A 15,000-nucleotide genomic window follows, 5' to 3' on the forward strand; every position below is an offset into this window, starting at 1 on the left:
TCTCACCATATACACATCCGGGCAGGGAATTAACCCTTTATTATCATTAGCCAGGTGGAATTGGCCAATCAGAGGCCCCCATATCTTATGGTTTTCAAGGCCGTAACGTAGCGGTTCTTTTTGGACCGCACCATTATACAGGGGGCATATGCATGTCGAAGTTATCCGCAGTTATCAACCGCAGACAATTGTTCATTGTAACACTTAGTATGATGGACTGTAATGCGGTTCCATTGCTGTCATACTATAGGCACTGCAACCTTGTAGCTCAAAAGTTCAACTCAATAATAAATCAACAAGGGTGTACCCTTCAAGTCTGTGATAACAGATAAAAGAGTGTGAATTACCTTCTCTACTTCATTGACCGCTGCACCTAGTAATGGAATGGGACAGACATGAAGTAATTAATTCCACCTATAGCTTTCAAATATGGTCATATACAAGTACATACAGTTACAGTAATTTAGTGCCCATCAGCCTTTGGGTTACATTAAGCCTGTAATCATATTGTGCCCCAAGTATGTTGCATAACATTTAATTCAATGATATCAACATATAATCCATTATTCACATGCTGAAAAGGGAGTATATGCTGAATTCCATATCAATGACGTGTGACGGAGAATTCCAGGAAAAGTTCAAAATGAAGAAGTGCGATGAGGTCAAAATAAAGAACGACTAGACATTTTTCGTGACATGATCCATTCAATCAAGAAAAATTAATTAAGTAAAATTGTAAACAAATCATAATTGCATAAAAACATATTTGACATGACTACCTTCAAACGATTAAGCCTAATGTGCACATCTAGATCATACATCACGTGTATAAGTTGAGAAGATGCATACTACCAAATGAGTAAATCAAATTTAAATCAAATTTTAATTTTCATTTAAGACCATTTCATATGATAACGGTACCTGTAATGTCTCTATGGTAGGAAGTTACTTACACGCCCAGAGACCATCGGATTTAAGGGCAACCTTAGAACCAGGAAGGCAGTCAACATGATAGCAGAGACGGTCTGGTGCTTGGCAGATGCAGTTTTCATGATCAGATGACCCCCATTGGTCTCCTTTCTATGAGGTAACATAACTCCTTTAGTAAGCAATTTGTAATCTTGTAAGTCTTGGGGTGAAGCCATATATATAGTCCTACTATCATCAACTGTTTCTGGATAGTTGGGGGATGGTCATTTCTGTTGCACGGCCGATAAGATTGGACATAAAAAGAAATAAAAATAAAAAATGAATTTACTGTCTTGTTGGAAATGCTTTTCTCACTGTTACCTTGCTATTTTCTGTTTACTATCTATTTGCAATGATCAAGTACCTGGTGGCCTTCACAACCTTGCTTCTCGATCAATCTGTCATCAGTTTGGTCGCGGTCTCCTGCAACAAGATGAATCAGAGTATGCCATTGTGTTAACCCTATTTAGACCGGTGGCGGAGGGGAGGGGGTGGTGGTTGAGGGTTAAAGTTTATTCGTTTTCCTAAAACTTCGTTGGCAACAATTTCACAAAGTGTGGGAAATTTCCATTTCCTCGGGTTGCCATGGTAACCTTTTGTTGACAGGCATTTTTTACGAAAATCGCCAATTTCGGTTCTAATAATGTATTTATCACGTTTATTTGCTATATTACTGCTGTTGTCAAACATAAATGAAATCTTAAGCTATCTAGAATAGCTTTCATAATCATCTATTGACAAATAATGGCCAAAATCAAAGGTGGCGAACCATACGACCAGATCAAGAATAAATAGATTATCATCCCTTAAAATTTGTAACTACTTGGTATTTTTGATCAAGAAATGTTTAAATGGACGTTTTTAGTCTATTTCTATCGTCTTTTGCGAGCAGGCCCTGTTGGTGTAGGAATATCAGTCTCTCGTACCAAACAGAAACAGAGTTATCAGTGACGAGCCCCCCCCCCCCCCAACACACACACGCAACCCTTTCCAAAAACCAGACCAACAGGGATCGAAATGGTGCCCATGACAACCAACACTTCTACCAATCCCTTAAGTAAAAGATAAACGGCTGCCACTCTAAAGACCAAAAGTTAGTTAAAGTCCTTCCCAGCATGTATTGTCAGGGATGGTGCCCATTTCTCACCACTCGGCAACCAATGATCCCTTACATACTGGACAAAGATGGGTGGAGGAGAAGGACGTTCGAAACAGATGGACTGAATATTGTTAAGGGCTCTACAACATCAGGATTCAAGGAGATACAAGTGTGCTCTCATGTCAGGAATCAACAAATGAGGATGATTATTCAATTCTGCCTCAACATAGTCTTAACTTGTCTTACCTTTGTAGCTTTTGGACCTTGAAAAAGTTGTCATCCACCCATTTTTGCATATTGATTCATAATTAAGATAAACCTGTTCTTCAACTAGATCTCTTTTATATATCAATTCACAGCTGGAATATATAAACATATATGCAACAAGATCTCGTCAGTGTCACTGACGAAAACTACTGGATAGTAGTTGAAACGTCTGACCGTTTCCAAAACCATATCCAGTTGCTTAAGTAACTTCTTGTTGGCCATATCCAGTTGCTTGTCAACTTGTTGGCGTATTTCTATCGTCTTTTGTGTTAATTTTTTTGCTGAAAAAATGTAAGTAGAAAATATCAGCCTTTTGTATGGTCGACATCATCTGGCTATATGATCATACAAATGACCATTGATAGTCTGGCTGTGAGATATGTAACTCACTGGAAATGATACTCTCTAATAGTATAATGTTTAACTGAATGTACAACCAAATATTCAAGTGACTCGGTCCCCGCTGTACCCAAACCATAACACGTAATCAATGTTACAGAAACAGGCCTTACCACAGGCTGGTGCGTCACACAGTTCCCATCTCGAGCCGGGATCCGTGGTGTAGCACCAAAGTCCACCATCCCAGCCAGCAGTCCGGCAGTAGTTCTCCTCCAGCCCGGATGACGGGTAGTTCTCAGGAGTGTAACGGTGTTGATGAGGTGCCTGACTGTCCCAGCGCTGACACGTCTTGCCTGTTTCGGTCACAGAGACTGTTCCTCGGTAGGAATGTCCTTCTCCCACCCGGCAATCTCCATGTGAAGGAATTTATAAAGACACTAATTAACACAATCCTGTTGTTTTGAGCTTTAAGTTATTATAGTTGGTCATCAAAGCCTAAGGTTATCGATTGATGTGTATAAATCATTGATGAACACATATAACCTCTACTCACCTGTCGTCCCATCATCAATTTCACAAAGTTTGAAAAATTTTCAATTTTCGTCGCGTTGCCATGGTCTTGTCTTGATAACCTTTTTGTTGACAGGCATTTTTTTGGTACAAAATTCGCTAATTTAGGTTCTAACAATGTATTTTATGTGCTATACAGCTGTTTTCTTACATAAATGAAATCTTATGTGGAATTTATTTCATAATTATGTATGAATGAATAATGGCCAAAATCCAAGTTAGCGAACCATATAACCAGATCAACTACCTGGTATTTTTTTTCGTCAAAATATGTTTAAATGAACGTTTTCAGTATATTTCTATCGTCACGTCGATGTAGGTTACACAGCCTGGTAATACGCCAACAAGTACTAGTAGTTACTAGTAGTTATTGGAAACGGTCATCCGTTTTAACTACTATCCACTAGTTTTCGTCAGTGACACCGAAGAGATCTTGTTGAAGTTTTATAATTATATTCTAGCTATGAATTGATATGTAAATGTGATCTAGTTAAAGAACAGGTTTATCTTAATTATGAATCAATATTCAAAAATGGGTGTAAGACAATTTTTAAAGGTCCAAAAACTACAAAGGTAAGACAAGTTAAGACTATGTTGATGTAAATGAGTTAATAAGCTCCTGTTATTCTAATCACAGGAGCTAACTGTTTGTCGGGGTGTGTGTGTGTTGGGGGGGGTTAGTGCCAGCTAGTTCCATATGCATATCCCCCTTCCTGTTAAGGGTGGGATTTTATATTCTCTCATATATAGCCTCTCTGACTCCCCCAAGGAGGACTTCGGTACTACCCTAGAATAGCACCCATTGGAAAATAAATAAAATGATATTTGATATTGTTTTGGTGATAATTGTCAACAAATATCAAATTTCTTTATTTTCCCATGGGTGCTTTTTGGTGCATTTTTTTAATGCACAATATGTATAATATCATCAATCAATAGTATTTTCGGACAAACACTGCTGTTTGGTGAAGTTTGGACACCATTCGTGATGTGAATATTTGCATCAATGGTCCGCTAGTGTTTATCAGACCATTTATAAAGTTGTAAAAAAGTTGCAACAATATGACATTCTCATGGACTACTTGAGTCTTTTGACAATTGAAGAAAATAACATTGCTGGTTATATTGTACCAATTGCCGTATTTTCATAGGCAACATTAGAAGTCCATTTGCTTCTGGGGCACAGTCAGCCACCTGGCCGGGAGTGTGTATTGCGGAGTGTGTATTGAAGAATTCTGGGATAGTACCCAAGCCCTCCTTGGTCAGAGATGCTATATAAGAGAGAATATACAATCCCACCCTTAACAGGAAGTGTGGTCTACGTATAGAACCATCTGGAAAATGTGGTATGGCACTACGTCATCTGGCTAGATGATCATTCAAATGACCATTGATAGTCTGGCTGTGAGATATGTAACTCACTGGAAATGATACTCTCTAACAGTATAATGATTTACTGAATGCACAACCAAATACTCCTAACAGAACAAGTGACTCGGTCCCCGCTGTACCCAAACCATAACACGTAATCAATTTTACAGAAACAGGCCTTACCACAGGCTGGTGCGTCACACAGTTCCCATCTCGAGCCGGGATCCGTGGTGTAGCACCAAAGTCCACCACCCCAGTCAGCAGTCCGGCAGTAGTTCTCCTCCAGCCCGGATGACGGGTAGTTCTCAGGAGTGTAACGGTGTTGATGAGGTGCCTGACTGTCCCAGCGCTGACACGTCTTGCCTGTTTCGGTCACAGAGACTGTTCCTCGGTAGGAATGTCCTTCTCCCACCCGGCAATCTCCATGTGAAGGAATTTATAAAGACACTAATTAACACAATCCTGTTGTTTTGAGCTTTAAGTTATTATAGTTGGTCATCAAAGCCTAAGGTTATCGATTGATGTGTATAAATCATTGATGAACACATATAACCTCTACTCACCTGTCGTCCCATCATCAATTTCACAAAGTTTGAAAAATTTTCAATTTTCGTCGCGTTGCCATGGTCTTGTCTCCTCCACCCACTTGCCGTCCAATCATGCACTAGTGATTCCCACGGCCTGTTTTCAGTCGGCTTCCACAAAGGCAAATTAAAAACACGTGTCGCCATTTTGCAAGGAGCATAATCGGAAACACTATCATAATCATAGTTTTTCTAGGCTTGGCTGTTGAAAATTCTAAGCTACTTAAATAGTAATGCTGACTATGTTAGAAAGTCTGAAATTATTGTGGGAAAAAATCTTACCTTGAGCCGTCCCGCCAGCAGCGAGAGCGAGTAGGACCAGCAGCCCCACGGGTACCGCCACTCGTGGGCCCATCATGTAGCTCACCTGCAATAACAGTCAACAGGAGGGGGGTTTATTACCCGACACAGTGTCAAAATTACTTCTACACATTCAACCAAAGCGGTCTGCAGTGTGAGCAACAGGCGATTGGGAAAATATTCAGCAAAAGCAGCATGATTGACAGACGTGTTTGCAAGACAAATTAACCCTTAAGCTGCTGGATTTTCAGCTCAGTACACGCTTCTAGTGCTGCAGTTTCCAGAGAATCTCTCTTAGATTGTGAACCGCCTCATAGCGTAATCGAAAAAGCGCGCGCCATAAAGCAAACGGTACAAAATAGAAAGCCAGATAGCAACACCTAACAAAACGTTAAAAAACATCAGTAGTGGAATATCTGCTTGGAGAGAAGTCGCTGTGCACCGCCTTTGTGTTGTCTTGGTCATTAGCAATTGCAACTTTGTAACAACTAGTTAAATAGGTTAAAACCGTGCATCAGTGCAGAAACATCTGCCTCGCCCTCGTCGTGTTTCACACCAACAGCCCTAAGGCGCCCGGGGCCCAACAAAGCTACACGCGCGAACTAGTAAATATGTCGTCAAGACTCTACAGAATTCTTCCGACATAAGAAATCGTCAAATCCCTGTGATCCTAGAAATATGAAAACAAAACATGCACCGTACGAAATGTCACAACCTCTTTGAAAGAAAGCCTTATGTCATGCCCCCGCTTTTAACCCCAAACATCAGGGGTCAATAAGCTTTCGCCGCCGGGCATGTTCTCACCAACGCGTCTTCTTCTTCTACACGGCTGAACCATGCTTTACGCTGTGGGTACACATAAGTTCCGTTCATTTGTAAAGGCTCTCTTTCCACGAGACGGTGAGCGACCAATGAACGTGAGCTTAGGTGACCCTTCAATTGGAATATTATTCACGATGTAAAGGTATGATTTAGAAGACAACAAATCTTCTACATTCGCGTATAGAGTTCAACAAAGTCAACAGAACAAGTAAACTATTATCAAAGAATGAGCCTATCTTTGGCACATCCTAAAAATGGTATGTCCAGCAATTGAAGTCATGTTGCAGCGCCAGAGAATACCGCTAGGGGGCATAGTCTAATCATTTCTTCATGGGGGGAGGGTCCTAATAAGGACTGCATTGGCTTCCTGTACAAAAACATACATGAAAAAGGGCTTCAAAACTCACTTATCAGTATTTCAATCTCTAAAATTTCCGTCCTACTGGATAGCTAAACATGTCAACTTACCGTTTGTGGAAAAAGCCGGGCTTCGACTCCGGCATTTTCTCCCGCTATCAGCTGTTAAAACCAAAACAACACTGACCTCTGAACTCCCAGCCAGAACAGGCATGCTTCACCACCTTGTAGACAGGTCCCACAACATGAAATGTAACACCTCTAAGGTCAACTAAGGTCACGATTTCTGTCCAGATTTCAAAAATAAACACTCCCCTTGTCCCACTGGCAGAAAACTGGCCAAAATGGCTACAACTGGCTTCAAGAAAAAAATTTCAAAAATAATATAGGAAAAAACCTAAGGCTAGGCACGGCACGGCCAGTGCGCAGGTCACAGTTTAGTAGTCCCTTCCCTTAAAGGGGGCGCGGGAACGAGATAGACAGCTATCACTAACGTCATGTCTTAGGGGAACAAGTTCTTAACAACATCCCAAAAAATCAACCCCCTCCCATCATTTTCATGGATATGACAGGTCATTATCAAACAGTGTCTCAGCCAAATTCACTGAAAAAATACAAGTTTTCTTCATCATACATGGGTTGACACCTGAAGCACACCTGTCATATTCCAGGAAGGGTGTGTGTGTGTGTGTGGGGGGGGTGCTCCCCAGACACACAGTATTTCTGGGGTGTTCAAGTCACAAGCTTCAAGTGCTTACTACAACTTCTTAGAACAAGGCAGGGGTAGCATGACGTCAGGGCTCAAGGCTCTCTCCCCTGGGCCAATCCATCAACTTGTCAAGAAAGCTTTAAAATGAAGCCAGGACAGGTAACATCTCATAAACCGTGCCAAACATTGACTGAGCTTCACGTCCAAGACAATCTACACGCCAGCCATGAGACGGAAGAAAGCGTGCAAGGAGAGGCCGACAGTCTTCAAGAAAGGTGACGTTCCGCACAACAAGGGCATGAAGGTTCGGCATGTCAAACCAGAGACGACACTCTACCGGAGGGTTACGGAGGACCAGTACGAGCTACTGCAGGTCACAGATCGACGCGGACGCCCGTTGATACGCCCGAAGAAGGTAGTGCTCGAGGAAAGGAGAGTAATGCTGCTGAGACCAAGGAAGGAGCCACAGAGCAAGGTTAGGAGGGCTGTGTCAATAGGGTATGCTACTAGGGATGCTAAAGATGAACACAAACCAGACAGCTTGGTTGGATATCGTATCTGGCTAGCAGACAAAGTGGTTTCGGCCGTCTTGGAAGCACAGAGGGACCATGACAGAGAAGCTCCAAGGTGCGGGGGAACTTTCCGTCTATCAGCTAAGTTGGAGATGAAGGTGGGACTTGCCACAAGAGAGACCTTTGTCTGTGATGGCTGTCTGTTCAGATCGAGAAAATATAAATTCTACGATGAGATCAAGAGGAAAGGACCGGGAAGGAGGGTGGCCGTACCGAACATGGCTGCTCAAGTTGCATTAGCAAACAGCTCGATGGGGGTCACTGCCTTCAGACAGTTTGTTGCAGCTATGGATCTACCTGTGCCTGGCCCAAGTCAGATGAGGAAGAATGCACGCAGGTATTCTCAAATGATGGTTCGAGAAAATAACAGGGACATGAAAGCCTGGAGTGAACTGGTGAAAGACATTAACGTTATCCTCGGCAACCGAAGAGACAGTGGCATAAAGGGTGAGGCTGATACAAGATACAAGAGTGCACTCTATGCAGGACTGGGAAAGAAGCCCGGCCAACCATCACCCCACGCTCACACCGTCTTCTACGTCACCGTCCGAAGACTCATCCTGGCACATTTTCTGGCCCAGAAGCAGTGCTCGACATGTCAGCGGCCCAAGAAACGCAAACTGGGAAGACCTTGTAGGGTACAGAAAAAGAGGAACCACAAGTGCCCGGCAAACCTCAAAGAACATGATGTGATAGGGGATGAAGAACTTGCTGGCAGGGAGATTGGGAAGAACCTACTGGCAAACAAGGTGTTTGTTAGCCACACAGTCACGGATGGGGATAGCCACTTTTCCAGGGGGCTCAATGCTGTCATGATGGAGGCGAGAGGGACACGCACCAAACACCTGAGAGACTTTGTACACCTGGGCAGAAGTGTAGCTAAAGCTGTGCGTGTTGGAAAGTGGAGTCGACAAATGTTCCCTGGTGCGACAGCTGTGAAAAGAAACAAGGTTAAGTCTAGATTTGCAGAGGAGCTGCGCGTGCGACTCAACGCAGACCATAGCAGTGCCGTGCTGAAGTTCGGCAAAAGAAGAGGGAAGATGGAAGCAGCGATGGAGCTGGCTATGTCAGCCATACCTCTATGCTACACTGGGGAACATTTCTTGTGCTCCTTCTTCTTCTTTAAATACATCCGAGATGCGTGGAAATCACCCACCTTCTTTGGTGGGAGATTCTGGTTCTCAGAGGGGTCCGACGTCGTCAGGCGGGTAGTCAGCATTCACAGGATGTTTCAACCTTGTCCCGCTACATCCTCGTGCTGACCGGTCAGCAGTGGTGGCCACTCAATGGTGTGTAATGGCAGGAAGAGATGGAAAGCTGACAAACGGTACCTACCTGTGAAGCACTTGAATCCAAGTCTGACCTCAAGGAAATGAAAAAGATTATGGAGAAAAGACTTGGAAAGCAAGCATTAGCCTCTACAAGGTACTACCTGGACACAAATAAGGCAGAAAGCGTGAACCGGCAGTCTAGTAAGAATGTGCCGAAAAGTGGGAACTGGATCGAGACCTTACCTGGAAGGTATGCCACCATCGTGCACAGCTCCAATAATGGCGTGGCCTTGTCAATCGTCAAGCGGCCAGTGCGCAGGTCACAGTTTATTAGTAGTCCCTCCCCTCATTCTTCCAACACCGACATGTCGAATGTCATTAAGATTTATCGAGCTATGCTGACAACAGACGATCACAACCCGTCTTGGCGAGGATAAAACATCGTCCTCTTATGGCATGGTGCCGACTTTGTTCTCACAACCCTGGGAGGGGACAAGGACTTCTGACCTGCTTCAGCCACTTCATGTCTACTGAGGCCGTGTCGGGCCCTGCATGTTCGAGCGTGCGCCTTGCTTTAGTGTGCGCGGGTCGAGATGTGGTCACAATAATGACGGTCGTGTTTCAAACCAGCAGCCCCAAGGCGCTCGGGCCCAAAATAGCTAAGGCCCGCGCCATGGCACGCGTACGCACGCGCGCGGACTAGTAAACATGCCAAGACTCTACAGAATTCTGCCGACATAACATATCCCTGAGACACGTCAAATCCCTGTGATCCTAGAAATATGAAAACAAAATATGGCCACGTTCTCTTTTCATACGAAAAGTCCCGACCTCTTTGAAAGAAAGCCTTATGTCATGCCCCCACTTTTAACCCCAACATCATGGGTCAATAAGCTTCCGCCGCAGGCCATGTTCTCAGCAATGCGTCTTCTACTGATGACATTTTTTTTCTATTTGCTTATGGATAGACGAGGGCAATGCGGCACTGCAACCAAGTTAGTTAATTATATCAACAGTACCACATACACGGTATAGACAGAAGGTAAATGTTGTATTTCTTTTACCTCCCGACCGAAGTCAGGTACCCACTTTTACACCTGGTGAAGTAAGAAAGGTCGTGTAAAGGGCACAACGTCGGAGGCACGGTGGGTATCGAACTCGGGACCTCTAGATTCCGAGCCGAACGCTCTACCAGTTATGCCGCCACCGATGCCACTACTTGTGACACGATTGAGTCATGTTTTACACTGTGGGTTCACAAAAGATTCCATTTTGTAGAAAACCTGAGGAATACTCTCCAATTTGTAAAGACTTTTCTCTACTAGAGGGCGAGCCCAGCGAACCCTGTTGAGCAATTAAGGAGGAAACAGGATCCAATATGATGCACGAGGTATCACTTAAGGACAGAAAAACATACAAAACGTAAGAAAGAAAAAAACAGATTTCATCTATAAAATTTGCTGAGCGACCTGTCAAATATTTGGTCCTAAAAGTACAAATACATTTACGTAAAGCGTTTTTAAAGTCTACAGAACAAGCAAATTAACAAAGAAATGCGAGTGAAACGAGCTCAGGCACTGTCTGTCTTTAAAAACTCCCGACGATACAGTACTTTAACCTTGCCCTTTTACAGTACCATCGGACATCGCTAGGGGGCAATAATCTAATAATTTTTCTTGCTTTTTCAACACCTATCGTCATATCAACTGCCATAAAGATTAATCGAGTTATGGTAACTAGACAAAAACGCAAGCGCACCAACAGCCGAAAACAGTGGTGGTCTATGACCATGTTACAAATTATTTGGTAACATGTTAGTTTGGTACGTACATGTGACAACACAAAGATAGCATAGCAAAGCAATCACATATTCCAGATACAAAAAGAATAGCATTGACTATATCTCAATACGCCGACGGCCAATTATTTTGAGAGCCAACTCTCCTTTGCTCAACAAATAGACAGAATTTTTTGTGAAAATCCGCGACGCGCCCGTGAGAAGACTTCCATCTCGCCAGGTCCTCTATGGCTATGGGTTGGCGGGAAAACGAGCGGCGACGCGCCCGTGTGAAGACTTCTATCTCGCCGGGTCCTCTATGGCTATGGGTTGGCGGGAAAACGAGCGGCGACGCGCCCGTGAGAAGACTACCATCTCATCAGGTCCTCTATGGCTATGGGTTAGCGGGACAACAAGTCGCGACGCGGGACAACACGCTGCGTCGGGCCTGGCGTAAGTTGTAGAGCGTTCGGCTCGGATTATATAGGTCCTGAGTTCGATCCCCACCGTGCCCCCCGACGTTGTGCCCTTGGGAAAGGCACTTTACACGACCTTCCTCACTTCACCCAGGTGTAAAAACGGGTACCTGACTTCGGTCGGGGAGGTAAAAGACTACCTTTTCCTTCTGTCTGTACCGCGTATGTAGCACTGTTAATATAAGTTACAAAACTTGAGTGCAGTGCCACATTGTTCTCGTCTGTCCAAAAGCAAATAGAAAAAAAGCCGCGACGCGTCCCGCATAGCCGACCGTCAGCGGTGGAAACCGCGATCTCCTCCCGTCCAAAGGTGGGCGGACACCAAGCCGCGACGCGCTCTGCCGTGCAGCCCACACCTCGCCGCGCCTTCTGTGCGACTGCAACGTGGCCACAGTGGCGTGTGGGTCGTGGCAATCGTCGAAGCTCGTCTTTTTTCGTGACGGGACGACACACCACGACGGCAGCCTAGAAAAAAAAGCAAAGGCCGACTTCTTCACGTCACCAGCAAAGCTCCCGTGATATGCATCGTAGAGTCGTGGAAATGCGTCTTCTCTCGGTCGGTACGTAAAGCGTAAAGGGCACCACCCACCGTGGAGTCGGCTATCGTCAGCCGTGGAGATGCGGCTTCTTACGGTCGGGAAACAGCGCCATGTGGCCACAGCCAATCGGTGGCCGTGAAAGTCACCATGTTACGTCCTTTCTGTTGTGCCAGACCACCTTGGATCGCGTTTCAATAAACAAAAAACGGCTGTTACACAGAAAAATGCAATAATATTCGATGCAGAGTTTAGAGCCGGACGCGGACGTCGGCCATGGGAAAGTCGTCGAGGCTCGTCCTGTTCGTTGACAGCAGACCGCGATGAACCCACGGTCTAGCGTCTAGCGCTACTTCGCTTATCAAAATTTAACGTGATTCACGAGACAAACGCTTTGTCTCTACATATATCGTATGTTGCGCCATGTTAAGCCACGCATTCCAGTCAACATGCATTGGACACACTTAAATCGAAGATCTATATTCACTGGATCAAGGATTTATAACCAAATGGAAAAAAAATCCTGATAGAAAAGAGGATGGTACCATAGTACCTAAACCACGAAAGATGCGAGTGGGTATGAGCACGATTAAATTCACATATAAGAACATAATGAAAATAACCACGAGAAAACAGTGCCGAAAGAAAACATACGACGTCGCGGTACGTGGCGGTCTTTACTCACAGTTGTAAGTTGCTGGCGAAAGGTGTTCGGACAAGTGTCGGTTCTCCCGACTGAGGCGTTCAGGTCTGGCGGCGGTTGCTGCTCCGGCAAGCGTCAATCCTTCCCACCGACGGCGCTATCTGTCCGGCGGCGGTTGATGAAGACTTCGGTGCAGGGACGTCTCTGAGCTGGATCCGCTCCGTGGTCTGCCGCAAGCCGCAGATCTGCGCGCCTTTTCTAGCCTGCCTGCCTGTTTCCTCCCCCGCAAAACGATACATCATATCGTCTAAAGATGACAGATCCCAGTGACACCTGCCCGATGTTTTTTACTGCCTGTCCCCTCCCCCTTCCTGCCTTCCAGGGATCATACGGGTTGGGGTTGAGGTAACAAAAAGAAGACGTCCTTGCGTTTGCGCCTCGGTATTTGGTTTGGGGCGCTTGTGACATTCTTTTTTTTACTGCAGAGGCGTTGCTTATTAACTTTATGGCTTTTTAATCGTTCTGTTCATCACATAACTTATTTGTAAAACATTAATAACATCAGTTAAGCATTTCGACACTTTGACTTCTTACGCGTCTCAAATATAGCATCTTCAAATTTATAATATGGTGGCGTCTTGTGTGGCGTAAATGGTTCTGTTGGGATCTGAACCTAGAAGAGCCAGAAGTCCCGGGTTCGATACAATGTCCTTGGGAAAGGCACAGCCTTCCTCACTCCAGCTAGGTGTACAGATGGGTACCTGACTTCTAGTGACCTTATCTTCTGTCTGTACTGGCACTGATAAAATAAGTTGCTAACTTGAGTGAAGTGCCTCGTCTGTCCGAACGCAAATATTTTTATATTTCAGCCATACCATATATGGTATGGTGAAATATATTGTATTCGTAATGTTTCTTTCTTTCTTTCTTTCTTTCTCCTGTCAAATCTTCAAATCGAATCATCTCCGCCGTTCCTGGACCGAATGACCTGAAATTTGGCACAAGGGTAGAGTGGGTCAATACCGAGGTGCTTTTTTCTCAGTTTTTTCATATCTGCCTCTAAAATGATTTTATTGAAGTTTAAAGGTCACGTTTTGACCACAACGGTATATTTTGACCCCCTGTACCATTGAATTACAATGGAATGACCTTAAATTTGGTGTAGATAGGCATTAGATAGTTGGTAAAATGATCCAAGTAAAATTTTTGGCATGAACCAATTTCAAATTATTAATTTCTGCACTTTTCTGAGGGGAAATTGGCTTTCTTTCGGCCTTCTCCCGTGAACTCCCGTGACCCCAGAGCCCACAGGTGCCAGGTGCCAGCGGTCTGGGGAGAGCGAGAGTTAATTACTTTTTGGACGCCAGCCAATCAGCGACGAGAAAGGCGAATGCTAGTTAATATTCATAAGCGGGGCCTTGCAATCCCGTTTATACACAAACAGATGCATATTACAGCCTTACAGTGGCCATATGTTACCCTGTGCCCGGTTTGAAATTGTAGTTTGCGAGGATTTGGAGTTCAGACAGGGTCATTTGAGCGGTAGCAGACGGTACGCGTGCATTGAACGTCAGAATACAAGTCTGTGTCGATGAATTTACCAACATTCCGCATGGCACTATCAATCATTTTTGGCAGATTTGACTTTGGGGGTTAGTTGAGACAATCGAGAAAATGTTACTTGGCAGAAAACGCGGGAAAATTGGACAGTTTGCGTTTAGTTTTGATACGTAAGTTTGACAGTGGCGAGAATGCATGTATTTTTTCCCAAACAAATGTAGGTACTTCTAACGTTAGTGTTGTTGTTGTTCTTTTTTGACGTAAACTTTGTACATTCAAATTGTAAGTAACCTTAAACTGCCAGAGTTTGAGCCCAATAAAACACTCTTAGTACCAGAGTATCACCACTGACCTCCGAACAGAAACCCCCGAACAAGGTAGAAACTCCTATCCTCCAGGTCTCGCACGCTACGAGCAGGAAATTACAACACTCAGACAAGATTACGTCCGATGGCTGATCGCATACAAAGTAAAACAATTTAACAGTGGTATGCAGGGCATATAACGTTACGTAACAAAGAATTCGAAGGAAAATGAAATATATAGATAAAGCCAAATCAAGTTAACTTGTTGGTCCTGGGATTTTTCAGAAAAGAAATGAAGCGACAGGGTGGTAAAATTCTTGTAAAAATTCGAGACGTCTCCGTTTATGTAATGGCTCATACAAAACAAGAATTTTTTAGCTTGAAAAAAAAAACAACAACAACACACTCCTACTACACAACACCTGCACCTGCTTGACAATTATTAAAACGTATGCCCTACTTGATTAAAAAAA

At 44.1% G+C, this 15,000-nt stretch overlaps 3 protein-coding genes across 4 annotated transcripts in view; 1 reads left to right on the plus strand and 2 right to left on the minus strand.

Annotated features, from left to right (window-relative positions):
* Window positions 1-15,000, minus strand: part of LOC118416894 (neuronal pentraxin receptor-like) — a 626,618-nt gene that overhangs the window by 338,201 nt on the left and 273,417 nt on the right. The window contains exons 1-2 of one of the 2 annotated variants that reach the window (XM_035822177.1): window positions 12,705-12,986; window positions 5,482-5,566 (exon numbers count right to left, since the gene is read on the minus strand). The gene's annotated coding sequence lies outside the window, so the exon portion shown is untranslated. Of the gene's footprint in view, window positions 1-5,481; window positions 5,567-12,704; window positions 12,987-15,000 lie in introns of those variants that run through there. The other variant, XM_035822178.1, reaches the window with a different exon arrangement.
* The window catches only part of LOC118416900, a 135,326-nt gene that overhangs the window by 104,797 nt on the left and 15,529 nt on the right, over window positions 1-15,000 (plus strand). The window lies entirely within an intron of this gene.
* LOC118416887 (uromodulin-like 1) overlaps window positions 1-15,000 on the minus strand; it is a 388,377-nt gene that overhangs the window by 68,362 nt on the left and 305,015 nt on the right. The gene's annotated exons all lie outside the window — the stretch shown is intronic.

The sequence above is a fragment of the Branchiostoma floridae genome, chromosome 5, assembly GCF_000003815.2.
Source record: "Branchiostoma floridae strain S238N-H82 chromosome 5, Bfl_VNyyK, whole genome shotgun sequence".
NCBI classification, from domain to species: Eukaryota; Metazoa; Chordata; class Leptocardii; order Amphioxiformes; family Branchiostomatidae; genus Branchiostoma; species Branchiostoma floridae.